This window comes from Microcaecilia unicolor, chromosome 3 (assembly GCF_901765095.1).
Source record: "Microcaecilia unicolor chromosome 3, aMicUni1.1, whole genome shotgun sequence".
Lineage (NCBI taxonomy): Eukaryota > Metazoa > Chordata > Amphibia > Gymnophiona > Siphonopidae > Microcaecilia > Microcaecilia unicolor.
Genome location: NC_044033.1, coordinates 319126854 through 319146843, shown reverse-complemented (window position 1 = coordinate 319146843; position 19990 = coordinate 319126854).

Here is a 19990-nt window from a genome sequence, read left to right as displayed (position 1 = left end):
TCAAGAAACCATCTACAGAATTGGTGTTGTATGTGTTATTATGGATAAGTAGCCTTCACAAGAATATTGGTGGCTTGAAAAGACTGATCTTTACACCCTATAATTTCAATAGCCAAAGATGTATTATTGTCAAACCTATTAAAAAAAAGATTGGGATAGAAAGGATCAAAGTATGTAAATTATTTATTAAAGAGCCTGAGAACAGAGTAAAGAAAGACAGCAGTAGATTACTCTAAAGGAGTGTGTAGGAATTATTGAAAGGTGATTATATAAGTTTAGGAACTTGAGGTTAAAGAAAAGATATTAGCAAAAATACAGCATTTTGAAAATCAGGCCTAAAAGTGATAGTATGGATTATGTGCTCTCCTTCATACCTTTTAGATTACTTTTCATGTCATCTACAATCAGAACTACTCTGTTTGAACATAAGAACATAAGAGTTGCTGAAGGTCCATCAAGCCCAGTATCCTGCTTCCAGCCGTAGCCAATCCAGGTCTCAAGTGCCTGGCAAGATCCCAAAAGAGTTCAACAGATTTTATGCTATCCTAGAAATAAGCAGTAAATTTTCTCAAGTCTACCTTAATAATAGTTTATGGACTTTTCTTTTAGGAAATTATCCAAACCTTTTTTAAACCCTGCGAAGATAACTGCTTAGTGTCTAAAAGTGTAACCCCATAGAGTTCTGCTGGGAACGAAATAGAGTAGTAGTTCCCAAACCTGGTCCTGGAGGTACCCCCACAAGTCAGGTTTACAAGGATATCCACAATGAATATTCATGAGAGAGATTTGCATGCAGTGCCTCCACTGCATGCACATTTCTCTCATGAATATTCATTGTAGGTATCCTGAAAACCTGACTGGCTGGGGTGCCTCCAGAAGCAGGTTTGGGAACCGCTAAAATAGAGTATACATTCAGGTTTTTTTTGCAAAAGATTGTCCTTCAGTTTAGGATGTACACCTCCGCTTAACTTCTAACTCCTAGGTCCTGATGCACAAAGGCAGCTGCCTCGGTAAACTTTTATGAGTCGCAAACAGCAACCGATGCAGCTAGCTGCCCCACTATGGAAGCCATGTAGAATGTGCCGATCTTTAGGAAATCCCGATAGAGAGATTTCAATAATGGTGAAAGAAAACCAGGAGTGTTCAATGGGAGAACAGAGTAAAGGATGCAAATTATTCCCATTAATTTCAAAGCAGTCTATAGATGTAAGGAAAAAAGACAATTTAAAGTGTCTATATACAAATGCTAGAAGCCTTAAAAATAAGCTAGGAGAACTGGAGTATATAGCACTAAATGAAGAGGTAGATATAATAGGCATTTCAGATACCTACTGGAAGGAGGACAATCAATGGGACATTGTGTTAGCAGGGTACGAATTATATCGCTATTATAGAGTGGAGTGGATTGAATTGGAGAGGGACTTGTGCTATATATTAAAGAGGGAATTAAGTCAAACAAAATAAACATTCTACATGAAACAGATAGCAGCGTGGAATCTTTATGGATAGAAATTCCAAATCTGAAGGGAAGGAATATACTGGTAGGGCTGTACTATTGTCAGCTGGGACAGAATGAATAGACAGATGAAAATATGTTTACAGAAATTAGGAAAGCGGCAGATTGGGCCACATTATAATAATGGGTGATTTCAATTATTCTAATATTGACTGGCTAACTGTTACATCAGGGCGTGCTAGGGAGGTAAAAATTTTAGATGTATTAAATGACTGCTGCTTGGAGCAACTGGTACAGGAACCAACAAAAGGGGGATCTCATCCTTAATGGATTGCAAGGCATAGTACAAGAGGTAATGGTGTTGGATCCTCTGGGAAACAATGATCATAACAAGATCAAATTTGAACTGATATCAGGAATGAAGTCACTAAGGAAATCTACTGTAGCAGCTTTCAATTTTCGAAAAGGCGACTATGACAAAATGAGGAGAATGGTTAAAAAGAATCTAAAATGATCAGCCGCAAAGGTTAGGACTCTCAATCAGACATGGATGTTGTTTAAAAATACCATTCTGGAAGCCCAGACTAGATGTATTCCACATATTAACAAAGGTGGAAAAAAGAGCAAACGACAGTCAGCTTGGATGAAAGGTGATGTGAAAGAGGCTATTAGAGCCAAAAGAATATCCTTTAAAAAATGGAAAAAGTATGTCAATGAAGAAAATAAGAAGCAATATAAGCACTTTTATGCCAGATGCAAAGCACTGATAAAGAAGGCTAAAAAAGAATAAAAAGAAAATCTTGCTGAGGAAACAAAAACTCATAGCAACACCTTTTTTCACGTATATCAGAAGCAGGAAATCTGTGAGGGAATCTGTGGGACCACTAGATCAGGAAGGAGTAAAAGGAACGCTCAGGGAGGACAAGGCCATAGCAGAGAGATTGAATGGAATTTTGCTTCAGTCTTTACGGAAGAAGATGTACAAGATCTACCTGTACCGGAAATGGTTTTCAGGAGTGATAATGTGGAGGAACTGAAAGAAATCTCAGTAAATTAGGAAGATGGTACTGAGCCAAACTGACAAGTTGAAGAGTAATAAATCACTTGGACTGGATGGTATACACCCCAGGGTAATGAAAGAACTCTTAACATGAAATTGCTGATCTGTTGTTACTGATCTGTAACCTGTCCATAGTACCTTAAGACTGGAGGGTGGCCAATGTGATGCTGGTTTTTTAAAAGGGTTCCAGGGGTGATCTGGGAAATTACAGACTGGTAGGCCTGACCAGTGCTGAGCAAAATAGTGGAAACTATTATAAAGAATAACATTACGGAACACATAGACAAATATGGTTTAAGGGACAGAGTCAGCATGGATTCAGCCAAGGGAGGTCCTGCCTCACCAATTTGCTTCATTTCTTTGAACGCATGACTAAATATGTCGATAAAGGTGAGCCGGTTGATGCAGTATATCTAGAATTTCAGAAAGCATTTGACAAATTTCCTAATGAGAGACTCCTGAGAAAATTAAAGAGTCATGGGATAGGAGGCAATGTTCTGTTGTGGATTAGGAATTGGTTATCGGACAGAAAACAGAGAGAGTAGGATTAAATGGCCATTTTTCTCAGTAGTTGAGGGTGAATAGTGGAGTGCCACAGGGATCTGTGCTGGGACCGGTGCTTTTTAACATATTTACAAAATGATCTAGAAATTGGAACAAGTTAGTAATTAAATTCGTGACGAATTGAGGAAGACCTTAGGAAACTGGAAGACTGGTCATCCAAATGTAGACAAGTGCAAAATGATGCACATTGGGAAGAATAATCTGAATCATAGTTATTTATTTATTTGTTGCATTTGTATCCCACATTTTCCCACCTATTTGCGGGCTCAATGTAGCTTACAATTTCCGTCTAGTTATCTAATGTTAGGGTCCACCTTAAGACTCAGCATTCAAGAAAACAACCTAGGTGTCATTCTATACAATCTTCTGACCAATGTGTGGCTGTAGCCAAAAACGCAAACAAGATGCTAGCCATTATTAGGAGAGGGATGCAAAATAAGATCAAATATATTATAATGCCTCTATATATCACTCCATGGTGCGACCTCACCTTGAGTATTGTGTTCAATTCTGGTCACTGTACCTCAAAAAAGATATAGCGGAATTAGAAAAGTTTCAAAGAAGAAGGACCAAAATGATAGAGGGGATGGAACTGCTCCTGTAAGAGGAAAGGCTAAAGATATTAGGGCTCTTCAACTTGGAAAAGAGATAGCTGAGGGGGGATATGATTAAGGTTTTAAAATCCTGAGTTGTGTGGAACAGGTGGAGGTGAATCTGTTTTTCACTCATTCAAAAAGTACAAAGTACAAAGACCAATGGACACTCAATGGAATTGCATGGAAATACATTTAAAACAAATAGGAGGAAATATTATTTCACTCAACGAATAATTAAGCTCTGGAACTCTTCGCCAAAGAATGTGGTAATGGCTGTTAGCGTATCTGGGTTTAACAGTTTAGACAAGTTCCTGGAGGAAAAGTACATAGCCTGTTATTGAGATGGACATGGGGGAAGCCACTGTTTGCCCTTGGATTGGTAACATGGAATGGGCTACTAACTGTGTTTCTGCCAGGTGCTTGTGACCTGGATTAGCCTCTGCTGGAAGCAGGATATTGGGCTATAGGAAACATTGGCCTGATCCAGTATGGCTATTGTTATGTTCTTGTGTAAAGGGCGATTGCAGGACCTGTAGGGGGGAGCACAGAGGGAAATCCAGTCCTGCAATCTCCCTTACCACCCCCGTCTCCAAGATTAGGGCTGTAAGGTGGGTTGGAACCATTCCTGAGCTTTTTCAAGGGGCCAGATATTGGCCTGAGAAATCCTGGGGGCAGGCAGGACCCTCAGTGGGTGAGAAGATGGGTGAGACAACAGTCTGAGAGACATGTGCATGGAATCCTGCCACTGCATGTACATGTGTACCAAGACAGATTCTGGCCCAGCCCCCCTTACCAACTCGGTGGCCAGCTGGCCCTCAGGATCTGGCAGGTCAGTATCTGGCTTCTCAACTCTGCTAGGTAAGAGCTCATTTCATAAACCCTCCACCCATTAATTCATACTCTGGGGGTTAGTGGAAAGTCCTGAAAGGAGAAGCATTAAAGGAGATGATACCTTAATGTTGGTACAGAGACCTGGACATAACAATACAAAGCAAGTAGTAGTAGTAGGTCACAGTATGGGGCAGATTGACAGCCTACCTCACCACTGAACTCTGTAGCCATCTGTCCCCTGGGTGGGGGATAGGGGGGAGGGAAATATCTGGTCCTTCTATAATACCGATACTGCCAACTGAGATCTGTTCTAAGGGAAAGCTGGCGTTGATGGGGCTGCATGTTCCATGACAGAAGTATTGGTGGACACCTGGCATGCTGATCCCAAGTCCAGCTCCATGCTGGAGCCTGGAGCATAGGTCACAACACAGGTGTCCCATGCCAATGATCCCAGGTATATAGGTGCCCTGCTGGGCCTAGATAGAGGGCCACATGTACTCATGTGGGCCACAATTAGCCTACTCTAAGCATTTCCCTGTCTGTTCTTTACCCTGCAGCCACACACCCTTTTGACACGTGGCATAGAACTGCTCAAAGTTAAGGTATGTTGTCTCTAACTAACTAGCAACCCATCTGCTACCAGCCAGAAGATATGCATAGGCAGTTCCTAGATTCTACTTTACTCTCTGTTCTTCATGCTTCCTTACCCACAACCAACATGATTGAGGGCTTGGAAAGACATACAAACAGCTGCTTCTTATTGATACATTGACATATTTACAGCAGCGGTGTACATTGGTGAGGACGAAAGGAAAATCAATCATGCACAGATATGGGAGATATATACGTGAGTGAGGAGGCTAAGGAACTAGACAAAGGTTATTTTTTTCACAATAGCAAACAGTCAGGCACTACACATCAGAGGAGCTTCCCCACAGCTGCAACTAACCTCAGCAGGCCAAAGGCCAGGGGATTAATGTAGGCAGAAGGCCAGAGCTGCCTGTAGGGGATAAAGAACAGGAACTGTGACTGGATGACCTCCCCCCAGAATATGCTGATGGGTTTGAAGAGGGTGAGGGGCCCCTCCTCTGGCCCTACTGAATATGGGGTGCGGGGCAGGGAGAAGGTAATAAAATGAAGGACTTTTGAGTATTGTAGGGGTGAGTTCACTGTTCTGGAAATGACAATCAATGCATACAATGGTCCCCCCCCCCCAACTCTAGAAATGGGTGGGCACTTGAGCAAAGTTTATTGGGATTTACGAGGTGCAAATCTGATGAAAGACCACAAGATAGGGACTCCGTGATGCTGAGTCCAGTGGAGAACATGGTGCACAGGTCCATTCCCAGGGCCTCTCTCCACCCCCCAACCCCCACAAATGGCCACACCTGGATGTCTCCAGTACAGCTGCACATATCCCCACAGTCTCATCATGTCAGTTTTTAACCAATAGATATGTAAATAGGCTGGAAACAGTTTGTATCAAAGTATACTGCTGTCCTTTGTGTTCCTGCTGACCAATGCCTGTGCTCTATCCTGTCTTGCAGCCAGGTCCTAAAAACAACAGACCTTGGTTAGCTGTTACATAGGGCAGATAATGTCTCAGGTCTGCTTCCTAGCAAAAGGGGAAGGGAGGTCTGTGCTTACCTGCAGACTTTGGCAAAAGAAGAGTCCATCTGGCTCATGGCTTCCTAGGTTCAGCTGCTTGATGCTGGGGGGACAGAACGGAGAGCAAAAGAGTCAAGTGTGCAAAAATCCAAAAAGATGAAAAGCCACCTTCCACCTTGGGAATGTTATAGTAAGGGGGATATGACAGGAAATATAATAGACATTAATCTCCCCAAAATGTTTCCACGTGTGGGTCATAATCAAATCCAAACGTCTATGTCATAAACAATCTCTCTAAAACATTTTCATGTGTGGGTCATAATCAAAAAATTCCGTCCATGTCCCAAACATCTAGTTGGCCCCACCCAAAATGCTTCAGGGGGCCTATTTAAACATTCATCTCAGGATTTTCAAATCTCTATATGCCATTGCTATCATAGCGCCCAAAAAGCAGGCGCAAAGACTTAATGGCAACTTTACTGATGGCAAAATCGAGCTCCTGGTGAGGGAGATCAGTGAAAGGTATGCAAATCTGTTGCCCCCAAGGGCCAGAGGCTTTCAACCACCATCAAGAGGAGAGAGTATGAGGCTGTCAGTGACAGCATCAATGCAGTCTACCACTGCAACTAGGAGGTTGAGGACTGCAAGCGTAAATGGTGCCAGTGGGGGCTGGACATCATGGACAAGGCTGGTGCCAACCACCCAGGTGAAGACACAACCAGTCTCACCTCCATGGAGCAGATTGTTCATACCTTCCTCCCCCAGGAGGGGATCCATGGAGTCGGGAGCCAGAACACCTCAGCATAGCCTGAGGAGTCAGATACATTTGGAACATGAAAGCTGTGCTGTCTATTCTGTTTCACTCTCTCTTCCAAAAGTGAGGACAGTGTAGGAAGCCTCATTGATAACACTCCTGTGTGTAGGCTAGGTTCACAGGTAGGTAGGGGAGGGGGTGAGAAGGCACATTAGAAGGCATGGTGAAAAGCTGGATATCAGGAACCATGAACCAACAATTCAATAGGGAGTAGTAGTTAGTGAGTAGGTTGGGGGCCAGTTAGCTAGGTGGGTGGAGAGCCCCAGTATCTGTCATCTTTTGGTACCTTATTTTCCCCATCCATCTTGACCCATCACCAACTAGTGCGTATATCTGCTCTTCACATCTCTATGTTCCTGTTACTGTGCTCTCTACACCCCTTCCACAATCCTTCTTTGTCTACCTACCTGCTTGTTTGACTGTCTGGCATGTTGGTCTCTCAGGTAAACAGTGCACCATACCCCTTGGCTCCAGCAGTATTGCATGTAGAGGCACATATCTTTGGGTGTCATAGTTGTGGCCATGCCCTTATGTTCAGACCTACTGTTTCTCTGTATCTAGCTCTGCGACCTCTCCAGTCTGCTTCATTTCCTATTGTTGTTCTTCCTGTAAGCAAACCCTCGCTTTGGTCTCCCTGCTTCTGCTACATTTTTTGTTTTTGTTCTTCCTGTTAGCCAAGCCTCGCTTTGGTGTCCCTGAAGCCAAGCCTTGCTTTGGTCTCCCTGCTTCTGCTTCATTTTCTGTTGTTGCTCTTCCTGTTAGCCAAGCCTCGCTTTGGTGTCCCTGAAGCCAAGCCTTGCTTTGGTCTCCCTGCTTCTGCTTCTTTTTCTACTTGTGACATCATCAGCCTACTCCTTTATAAGGACCAATGGAGCTTTCCTATGTTGCCTTTGCAAGAGGTCTCTTAATCTTGTGTTACCTGTTTAGAGCATTTCCCTGCTTGGCTTTGTTCCTGAGTATCTTGCTCCTGAAGGTCTGTTCTGTGTTTCTTTGAGTCTTGTGTTTCTATGCTTGCTTTGTTTCTGTGTGTTTGCTTTTGTACCTTGATCCTGAAAGCCTGGCTCTAGAGCCACACCCTGCCCTTGGTGTCTGCTGCTTCTCAGTCTGCCTGGCATTTCCCTTTCCAGCTGTGGGTGCTGGTAAGCACACTGCTTCTTTGTTTGTTTGTTTGTTTGTCTGTCTGTCTGCTTAATCCTTTGCCTGCTATGTTTGCTTCATGGCTCTTGAGCTCTGTTTCTGCCAAGTTCTGTTCCTGTTGTGTGTTTGAGCCAGGTTCTGCTCCTACTCTATGTTTGAGCTAGTTCTGTCCCCGTTCCCTGCCAAGCCAAGTCCCTTTCAGTATCCTGTTCTAGCCAAGCCAAGTCCCTTTCAGCATCCTGTTCCAGTCCAGCCAAGTCCCTTTCAGCATCCTGTTCCAGTCAAGCCAAGCCAAGTCCCTTTCAGTATCCTATTCCAGTCCAGCCAAGCCAAGTCCCTTTCAGTATCCTGTTCTAGTCAAGCCAAGCCAAGTCCCATTCCAGTATCCTGTTCCAGTCAAGTCAAGCCAAGTCCCATTCCAGTATCCTGTTCTAGTGAAGCCAAGCCAAGCCAAGTCTATTCCAGAATCCTGTTCCAGTTAAGTCAAGCCAAGTCTGTTCCAGAATCCTGTTCCAGTCAAGCCAAGTCAGTTCCAGAATCCTGTTCCAGCCAAGCCAAGCCTGTTCCAGAATCCTGTTCCAGTTAAGTCAAGCCAAGTCTGTTCCAGAATCCTGTTCCAGTCAAGCCAAGTCAGTTCCAGAATCCTGTTCCAGACAAGCCAAGCCTGTTCCAGAATCCTGTTCCAGCCAAGCCAAGTCTGTTCCAGTATCCTGTTCCAGTCAAGCCAAGCCAAGTCTGTTGCAATCAAGCCAAGCCCGTTCCAGAATCCTATTCCTGAATCCTGTTCCAAGCCAAGCCCGTTCCAGAATCCTGTTCCAGTCAAGCCAAGCCAAGTCTGTTCCAGATCCCTGTTCCAGCCAAGCAAAGCCCGTTCCAGAATCCTGTTCCAGTCAAGCCTGCTTGAGAATCATGAATCCTGTTTGAGAATCCTGAATCCTGGTCCAGCCAAGCCTGTTCGAGAATCCTGTTCCAGCCAAGCCTGTTCAAGAATCCTGAATCCTGTCCCTGCCTTGTTTATTGTCTTGCTTCTGTTATTCTTGTTGCCTAGCACCTACCCTGTTTTGTCTGTCTAGTTATGCTTTGTCTTGTCTATTTCAGTCTAGTCCTGTCCGGATCCAGTCGTTGCCTTGCCCTTTTCTGGACCCGGTTTTAATCTACTTCCATGTTTTGACTTGTCTTGCATTTCTGGGTCCCAGTCCCAGTTTTAATCTCGTTCTGAGTCTTGCTTTGTCCTGTCTGGGTTCCAGTTCTGGCCCTTGCCTTATTTCCTTGCCTCATCTGGATCCGGTTCTTGTGTTGTCCATTGTGTTTAGTTACCTCTGTCCTGCCTAGTCCAGTCTGTTCTGATTTCTGCCTGTGCCAGCCCCAGTGATTTGTCTGCCGAAGCTCCAGCTTTGGTCCAAGGGCTCACCATTCCTGGGTTTTGTAACATTGGGTTGAGTGACAATGCCATTCCTCATCATGTGAGCTGGACATGCACGTGGAAGAGTATGTACAGGAATGCTGCAACACAGTGGAAGGTTAGGTAGTTCAACAAACACTTTCTTCCACTTTGCCTATGCAGGTGATGACACTGACTCAGAGAGTAAGGCAGGCCCTAGCAGCCAGCAGACCCAGCAGCCACAGGTGTGGGAAAAGGAATCGGAAACGGTACCAGTACTGCCCTCACAAGAGGTCAGTGGGGATGCTGGCAGCAGATGCGACCCTCCAGGGGCTGCCTGCAGGGGAGGAGACATAGGAGGCCACAGTGGTGGACACCTCCCCACCCCATGAGCATTTGCTGATGGGGGCCAAGAGGCCAAAGAGGCATATGGCGAGCCACATTGGGCCCATTGAGGACCATCTCGACACAGACAGCAGGAGCTCTGTCTGGCAAGAAAGCTCCTTCCCTAGAATGTGGAGCTGGCCAAATGTCATGGCAGAACCTGCAGCTCCTCCAGGAGGGGGTGAAGGCACAGCATGAATGTGGGCAGCTGCTCCAGAGCTGGCAGGAGGGGATGCAGGGGATGAGCCTTCAGGTTGTGGGCCTCCGCCAAGATCTGCAGGCCTACTTGGCAGCCATCACTTCCCAAGAGGGCACACAGCAGGCAACTGGTGAGGCCAACAGGTGGCCACCACTGTCTTCCCCATCCACAAGTGCTGCCTCAAGAGCCAAGCATCAACCAGCAGCTAAGGCTAGGACCCCCAGGCCAGTGGGTCAGCAAGAGGGCAGGTTTCATCAGGCCCTGCATATGCTCCCATCCTGGGTCCTGTGCCCAGATCTTACCTAGACACCAAGCCAACTAGGTGGCCTGACTTCCAGGGGGTGGCCAAGGCAGCAGGCTGCATTGTGGACAGTGACAAGACTGAGAGCCTTGCAGGGGATGAGTTGGTCACCAGTTCAGCTGTAGCCAGGCCCGGGCTGTCACCAGCTACTCTGGGACAGGGTGGAAGTGGTGCAGGTCAGTGAGGACAGGGGAGGGGAAAGGGGAATTAGGCATTTTCTGTGCAATATTGCCTTTCTGGGGTCAACTGTGCTGGGAATGAGGAGGGGGGTGTGTGGGGGTGTGTATGATGGGGGTGGGGAGGGTATGCACAGAGAAGGGGTGGTGAAGGGTGTGGAGGTGTGTGTTACATGAAATAAATACTATGTACTGTCACTAAAAATTGGTCTATGTGAGTCTTTCCCTGGCTTGGATCCCCAGCTGGTGTGCACCCAGGTCTGCTCTGTGGGTGGGGGGCAGAGGGGGGTGCTCCTCATGCTCTGCGTCTTGGGCCTGCTGCTGTGGTTGCTGTCCATCTTCTGGCAGGGCCTGCCCTCTTTGCTGTTCCAGGCTGTGCAACATGCAGCAAGCCATGACAATCTTTGCTAGCTTTTCAGGGCTGTAGAGGGGCTCCCCTCTGGACCGGTCAAAATATCAGATGCGATTCTTGAGCTTCCCAAAGGTGTTTTCGATGATGCAGTCTGTGGTTTGATGCCTCTTATTCTAGTCCACCTCCAACGCAGTTTGGGAGTGCACTATTGGGTAATGAGCCAGGTTCATTGTGGGTATCCTCTGTCACCTGGGTGGGGAAGCAGAATGAGAAACAGGGGTGTGTATTGGCTGGTTTGGGTACCTTGTGGAGGTGATGTGGTGCTTGTGGGTTGGGAGGCACCTAGAGAGAGGAAGTATGTTAAAGGGTTGTGTGAGGAGGTATGGAGTTGGGGGAACTGTGTAGTGCTTACCTAGGAGCCAGCCACCAGTGATCTCCCCTCAGTTGTACCTCCAGTAGATTCCAGAATGCTGTGAGAATATTAGCATAGCCTAGCATATAACTAGAAATCTTAGTGAACTTAAGTTTACATATTCTCACTGCATTAGCAAGGGAGAGAATCACCGTGTAGAGACCAGAAGTGATCTTGTAGTCAGGACCTTGCCTCCAGGGGATGCAATATCCTCGCACACTAGTGTCTCCAGGGGCATTTTCGCAGAAGGGAAGGGTTAGGATGGCATTGTAGTTGGAGATTTGATCATTAGGCATGTAGATAGCTGGGTGGCTGGTGGACTAGATTGCTTGGTCACTTGCTGCCTGGTGCAAAGTTGGCTTACCTCACACGACACCTAGATATAATTTTAGACAGTGTTGGGGAGAAGCCTGCTGTCTTGCTACATGTGGGTACCAATGACATAGGAAAGTATGGGAGGGAGGTTCTGGAAGCCAAATTTAGGAAGCTGAAATCCAGATCCTCCAGGATAGCATTTTCAAAAGTGCTCACCATTCCATGTGCAGGACCCAAGAGACAGGCAGAGCTCCACAGTCTAAATGTATGAATGAGGCGATAGTACACGCGTTTAGATTTGTTAGGAACTGGGGAGTGTGGTAGCCGTGTTAGTCCACTCCTAAGGTTATCAATAGAAATCAAACAAAATAAAACATGGAAAAGAAAATAAGATGATACCTTTTTTATTGGACATAACTTAATACATTTCTTGATTAGCTTTCGAAGGTTGCCCTTCTTTGTCAGATCGGAAATAAGCAAATGTGCTAGCTGACAGTGTATATAAGTGAAAACATTCAAGCATTACTATGACAGTCTGACAGGGTGGGAGGATGGGGGTGGGTAGGAGGTATGCATGGGGACATCAAAGCATATCATTGATATTCTAACAGGATGGGTGTGGATGTTGGTCAACATTTTACAGGACCAGGACACTGTACCAGTGACTTCACAGTGAGAATCCTGAAAAGTAACTTTAAAACCATACAAGAACGTAAGACCTTTGAAGTCAGAATGATTGAATATTTTAACACCCAACAGAAAGGACTTAACAAGGATCTGGGGTTCCTAGCCCATTATAAACCATAAAGCTGTATGTCTCTGTTGATCAACCCACCCCTCACCTATCCACACCCATCCTGTTAGAATATCAGTGATATGCTTTGATGTCCCCATGCATACCTCCTACCCACCCCCATCCTCCCACCCTGTCAGACTGTCATAGTAATGCTTGAATGTTTTCACTTATATACACTGTCAGCTAGCACATTTGCTTATTTCCGATCTGACGAAGAAGGCCAACCTTCGAAAGCTAATCAAGAAATGTATTATGTCCAATAAAAAAGGTATCATCTTATTTTCTTTTCCATGTTTTATTTTGTTTGATTTCTATTAGGAACTGGGCAAACATTCTGGGGAAGGGGAGTCTGTTCTAGAAAGATAGTCTCCACTTTAACCAGGGTGGAACAAGGCTGCTGGTATCAACATTTAAAAAGGAGAAAGAGAAGCTTTTAAACTACAAACTAGGGGGAAGCCAACAGTTGCTCAAAAGCGCATGGTTCGGAAGAAGGCACCTATAAAAGATATCACTAAAACAAGGAAGAATGGGCATCCTGATAGTGAAGTTGCAATAGAGACCATAGTTGACCTGAAAAGAAGATTGTACTGGAGGCAAAAATAAATAGTAAAAACTTTTTTAGGTATATTTGTTACAAGAAACCGGTACAAGAATCAGTTGGACCACTAGATGACTGAGGGGTAAAAGAGACACTCAGGGAAGTCAAGGCCATAGCAGACAGATTAAATTAATTATTTGCTTCGGTTTTCACCGAGATACCAGTGCCCCCCCAAAACCCACTACCCACAACTGTACACCACTACCATAGCCCTTACCGGTGAAGGGGGGCACCTAGATGTGGTACCGTGGGTTTGTAGTGGGTTTTGGAGGGCTCGCTGTTTCCTCCACAAACATAACAGGTAGGGGGAATATGGGCCTGGGTCCGCCTGCCTGAAGTGCACTGCACCCACTAAAACTGCTCCAGGGACCTGCATACTGCTGTGATGGAGCTGAGTATGACATCTGAGGCTGGCATAGAGGCTGGCACAACATATTTTTAAAGATGTTTTTGAGGGTGGGAGGGGGTTAGTGACCACTGGGGGAGTAAGGGGAGGTCATTCCCGATTCTCTCCGGTGGTCATCTGGTTATTTCGGGCACCTTTTTGTTTCTTGGTTGTAAGAAAAACAGGACCAGGTAAAGTCGTCCAAGTGTTCGTCAGGGACGTCCTTGTTTCTTTCGATTATGGGTCGAGGACGTCCAAGTGTTAGGCACGCCCAAGTCCCGCCTTCGCTATGCCTCCAATACGCCCCCTTGAACTTTGGCCGTCCCTGCGACGGAAAGCAGTTGGGGATGTCCAAAATCGGCTTTCAATTATACCGATTTGGACAACCCTGGGAGAAGGACGTCCATCATCCAATTTATGTCAAAAGATGGGTGTCCTTCTCTTTCGAAAATGAGCCCTATAGTCATAACCATCAAGACACTTTTCTCAAATTCCACCACATTTACTTTCTCTTTGGCTATGCAAGCTTAGCTGCCATTGGTGGGCAAATTCATATCTGAGGTAAGGTATACACAAAAAGTAGCACATGTGAGTTTATCCTGTTGGGCAGACTGGATGGACCATGCAGGTCTTTTTCTGCTGTCATCTACTACGTTACTATACTATATTTCATTAAAGAACTGATATTATTAGGAAAGGATTTCCTGTCATCTGAAGTTTATTTTTTATTACATTTGTACCCTGTACTTTCCCACTCATAGCAGGCTCAATGCAGCTTACATATTATATACAAGTACTTACTTGTACCTAGGGCAATAGAAGGTTAAGTGATTTGCCCAGAGTCACAAGGAGCTGCCTGTGTCTGCAGTGGGAATCGAACCCAGTTCCCTAGGACCAAAGTCCACCACGCTAACCACTACACCACCCCTCCAGTGCTACTTCTTGTGTACGTTCTAGGTATACTAGTTGTTCTCATAAGTTGCCCTTGCACTGATCCTAATTTAGGTGCTCATTTTCAAAGCACATAGATTTAGAAGGTTACATGATCATCCATCTTCACTTGTACTGGGAAAAAAATCATCTCTGCTATACATGCTACTACCTTTAGACTGGACACCCTTTCACCTAAACATGTAAAACAATTCTTCGCTGGCCTTATTCCTACTGTCTTAATGTTTCACATAGTCTTCGCACTAGTAAAGTACTGTGAAGAAACAGTGTGTTTTAAGCCTGTAAAATGTATTAGATACTTTCCTATCTTAATTATGTCTGGAATGTATTTTTCCTATTTGGCCAGCAGGTGGTGTTTCCTTGCTGTTCTTTTTCTTTAGCACAAACTGGAAGCAAGCAGTAGTATACTTTTAAATCTTGTTGACTGGGCTCTGATTGGCATGGAGTTTGAAAATACCCAGCAGTTGTTGCTGGCTGTTGCTTCAGTCTTAGCTGTTAGTCGTTAACTCACGAGAGGATTGTGAAAAATTACAGAAGGCACTTACGAGACTGGGAGACTGGGCGGCTAAATGACAGATGACGTTTAATGTGAACAAGTGCAAGGTGGGAAAAAAGAACCCGAATTATAGCTACGTCATGCAAGGTTCCATGTTAGGAGTTACAGACCAAGAAAGGGATCTGGGTGTCGTCGTTGATAATACACTGAAACCTTCTGCTCAGTGTGCTGCTGCGGCTAGGAAAGCGAATAGAATGTTGGGTATTACTTGGAAAGGTATGGAAAACAGGTGTGAGGATGTTATAATGCCATTGTATCACTCCATAGTGCGACCGCACCTTGAGTATTGTGTTCAATTCTGGTTGCCGCATCTCAAGAAAGATATAGTAGAACTGGAAAAGGTGCAGCGAAGGGCGACAAAAATGATAGTGGGGATGGGACGACTTCCCTATGAAGAAAGACAAAGAAGGCTAGGGCTTTTCAGCTTGGAGAAGAGACGGCTGAGGGGAGACATGATAGAGGTATATAAAATAATGAGTGGAGTGGAACAGGTGAATGTGAAGCTTCTGTTCACGCTTTCCAAAAATACTAGGACTAGGGGCTTACGATGAAACTACAGTGTAGTAAATTTAAAACAAATCGGAGAAAATTTTTCCTCACCCAACGCATAATTAAACTCTGGAATTCGTTGCCAGAGAACGTGGTGAAGACGGTTAGCTTGGCAGAGTTTTAAAAGGGGTTGGACGGTTTCCTAAAGGACAAGTCCGTAGACCGCTACTAAATGGACTTGGGAAAAATCCACAATTTTGGGAATAACATGTATAAAATGTTTGTAAGTTTGGGTAGCTTGTCAGGTGCCCTTGACATGGATTGGCCGCTGTCAGGGCAGGATGCTGGACTTGATGGACCTTTGGTCTTTTCACAGGATGGCATTACTTATGTACTTATGAGAAAAGAGAGACAGATCTCTTTGCTGAGGCTCGGTGAATTATATGTCCTGATCTTCCCAGGTACAGTTTAGGCAGTGTACAGATGTTTATTTAGTGTTATAATGATCCATATTTCAGTTACTTGCTATTATTTGCTATTTGCACTATTTTGTTCCACTGTTCAATATTTTTAAGAGAATAAACATAATTGTTTGTTCACCCTGTTTGTCTGGACTGATAAAGAATCCTGGTAGTTTGTGTGCTGGGTTTGTGAGTGCTTTCTGGGAACTGTGAGACAACTTGCAGTATGGCCCATGTAACCTAGAAATCACTGGGGATAACTTGAGAGTGGGAGACTTGCACAGAAGCTGTTGTACCACAGTCAGTGGGAGGAGGGTGCTAGTACAGGGCATAAGCAGCAGGTGCAGGTGGACCTGAGCTGTGCTGGGGCTAGTGGATAAGCATTTTGTGACAAGTATCATCCATTTAGAAACAGGCACTAATTAAGAACATCATACTGGGTCAGACCAATGGTCCATCTAGCCCAGTATTCTGCTTCTAGCAGTGGCCAATCCAGGTCATATGTACATGGCAGAAACCCAACTCCATGCTACCAATCCCAGGGCAAGCAGTGGCTTCCCTCAACTCCATCTCAATAACAGACTATGGACTTTTCTTTCAGGAACTTATCCAGACCTTTTTAAACTCAGATATGCTAACTACCATTACCACATCCTCTGACAACGAGTTCCAGAGCTTAACTATTTTTTGAGTGAAAAAATTTTTCCTCTTATTTGTTTTAAAAGTATTTTTATGCAATTTTGTTGAGTGTCCCTTGGTCTTTGTACTTTTTGAATGAGCGAAAACTCAATTCACCTCCACCTGCTCCACACCACTCAGGATATTGTAGACCTCAATTATAATCCCCCTCAGCCATCTTTTTTCCAAGCTGAAGACCCCTAACCTCTGGCCTTTCCTCATATGGAAGAGCTTCCATCCCCTCTATCATTTTGGTCTTTTTTGAGGTACAGCGACCAGAATTGAATACCCAAGGTGTGGTTACACCATGGAGTGATACAGAGGCATTATAATATTTTTGGACTTATTTTGCATTCCTTTCCTAATAAGTTCTAGCATCCTGTTTGCTTTTTTGGCTGCCACCGCACACTGGGCAGAAGATTTCAGTGTATTGTCTAAAATGACACCTAGGTCTTTTTCTTGAGTGCTGACTAAAGTGAATTGTAGCATCAGATAATTATGATTCAGATTATTCTTCCCAATGTACATCACTTTGCATTTGTCTACATTAACTTTCATCTGCCATTTGGATGCCCAGTCTTCCAGTTTCCTAAGGTCTTCCAGCAATTTTTCACAATCTGCATGTGTTTTGACAACTTTGAATAGTTTCGTGTCATTTGCAAATTTAATCACCCCACTCGATATTCTGATTTTCAGATCATTTGTAAACATGTTAAAAAGCACTGGTCCTAGTACAGACCCCTGAGGCACTCCAATATTCTCCATTAAGAAAAATGGTCATTTAACCCTATCCTCTGTTTTCTGTCCAGTAACCAATTCTTAATCCACAGAAGGACATTGAGGGGCATAATCGAAAGCAAACGCCTATCTCCATGGGCGTTTATCTCCGAGAACGGGTCCGTGAAGGGGCGGACCGAACCGTATTTTCGAAAAAAATAGACGTCCATGTTTTATTCGACAATTTGTGAGCTGGGCGTTTTTGTTTTTCAGCGATAATGGAAAATGAAAGCGCCCGGCTCAAAAACGAATAAATCCAAGGCATTTGTTCGTGGGAGGGGCCAGGATTTGTAGTGCACTGGTCCCCCTCACATGCCAGGACACCAACCAGGCACCCTAGGGGGCACTTTTACAAAAAAAAAAAAAAGGTAAAAGAGCTCCCAGGTGCATAGCACCCTTCCCTTGTGTGTTGAGCCCCCCAAATCCCCCTCAAAACCCACTGCCCACAAGTCTACACCATTACTATAGTCCTAAGGGGTGAAGGGAGCACCTACATGTGGGTACAGTGGGTTTGGGGGGGTTGGACGACTAAGCATTAAGCAGCACAATTGTAACAGGTAGAGGGGGGATGGGCCTGGGTCCACCTGCCTGAAGTCCACTGCACCCCCTAACAACTGCTCCAGGGACCTGCATACTGCTGCCAGGGAGGTGGGTATGACATTTGAGGGTGAAAATAAAAAGTTGTGAAACATCATTTTTTGTGGTGGGAGGGGGTCAGTGACCACTGGGGGAGTCAGGGGAGGTCATCCCTGATTCCCTCTGGTGGTAATCTGGTCATTTAGGGCACTTTTTGGGGCCTTATTCGTGAAAAAACAGGATCCAGGAAAAGTGCCCTAAATTCTAGCTAAAAACGCATACTTTTTTTCCATTTTTGGTGAAAGGCGCCCATCTCTGTTCGGGTGATAACCATGCCCCAGTCCCGCCTTCACCACACCTCCGACATGCCCCCGTCAACTTTGTACGCTTCTGCGATGGAGTGCAGTTGAAAACGTTCAAGTTCAGCTTTCGATTATACCGCGCTATTCGTTTTTGTGAGATAAACGTCCATCTCCCGATTTAGGTCGGAACTTGGGTGTTTTTCTCGTTCGATTATAAGCAGGATTGTCTCCTATCTCATGACTCCTTAATTTTGTCAAAACCTTTCTGAAAATCTAGATATACTACATCAATCTGCTAGATATACTACATCAATCTGCTCACCTTTATTCATGTTTATTTCTGTCTTCAAAGAAATGAAACAGATTGGTGGGGCAAGACCACCTTTGGCTGAACCCATGATTACTCTGCCCCATTAAACCATGTTTGTCTACGTGTTCTGTAATTTTATTCTTTATAATAGTTTCCACTATTTTGCCCAGCACTGAAGTCAAGCTTACTGGTCCGTAATTTCCTGGATCACCCCTGGAACCCTTTTTAAAAATCAGCATCACATTAGCCACCCTTCAGTTACTACAGATAATTTTAACAGGTTACAGAACACTAGCAGCAAATCATCATTTCCATGATTGAGTTCTTTTTTTGTTGTTGTTACATTTGTACCCTGTGCTTTCCCACTCATGGCAGGCTCAATGTGGCTTATATGGGACAATGGAGGGTTAAGTGACTTGCCCAGAGCCACAAGGAGCTACCTGTGCCTGAAATGGGAATTGAACTCAGTTCCTCAGGACCAAAGTCCATCACCCTAACCACTAGGCCACTCCTCCACTCCTTTCAATGTCCTGGGGAGTATACTATCTGGTCCAAGTGATTTATCACTCTTTATCATCTCAACTTGACTCAGTACATCTTCCAAGTTCACCAAGAGTATATATAAAAGAGTCCTCCCTTTACACTAATATTTTTCAGCCTCTCTTGAAAAAACAGTCCTTGTATCCATCTCTCATCTCTAACTAGTGCCTAGTTTATAATTTATCTATGCTCTCTAAAATCATGGAGAAGGTTGTAGCAATGTAGCGTATTCAATTTATTACCAAATCCATTGTTCTTCACCCCAAAGATGCAGGCTTGTAGAAGGAGCTTAGCATGGAGGCTTTACTAATTATTCTTGGGAATGACATTTGAAACTTTCTTGATCAAGGCTAGTCAGTAATAATGGTTTCCATAGCCTTAACATGTATGTTTGATCTGGTTGACCACCAATTGATACTTTACAGAATTTGATATCATGCCTCACCATAAATGCTCAAGTTGAATTAGAATAAAACATTAAAAAGAATCACATATATAATCAAGTACCAGCCCCGTTATTCAGTTGGCAGCGGGCAGCAATTTGCTCGTTGTCATTGTTCAACCCGGATATTCAATGCTATGCCATTTCCAGCAACAGACGTTGAATATCCAGGTTTTTCAGTGCCGGCTACTGCATGACCAGTTAAGTCAATTTTCAGACTTAACTGGCCATGGCTTAGCAGGCAAAGATATGCCTGATTTTTATGTGGCTTTATTTGAATGCTAAGTCAGCTGGTTAAGTTCTGGATAGCGGGACTTAACCAGTCAGATCCCTGGAACACCCCCAATATTGCCGGCTTTATTTTTGGTGCTAACTGAGCGTTTTCAGTGGCATTTAACCAGTTATCGCTGCTGAAAATTACTGGTTATTCATATATTTAGCAACAATATCTGTTTAACTAGTGCTGGCTGAAAAAATGTATGATCAGAAACTGTTTAGTACTGGGTCCATCTTAACCCCCTTCCCCCCAATTTCAGCCCTCTT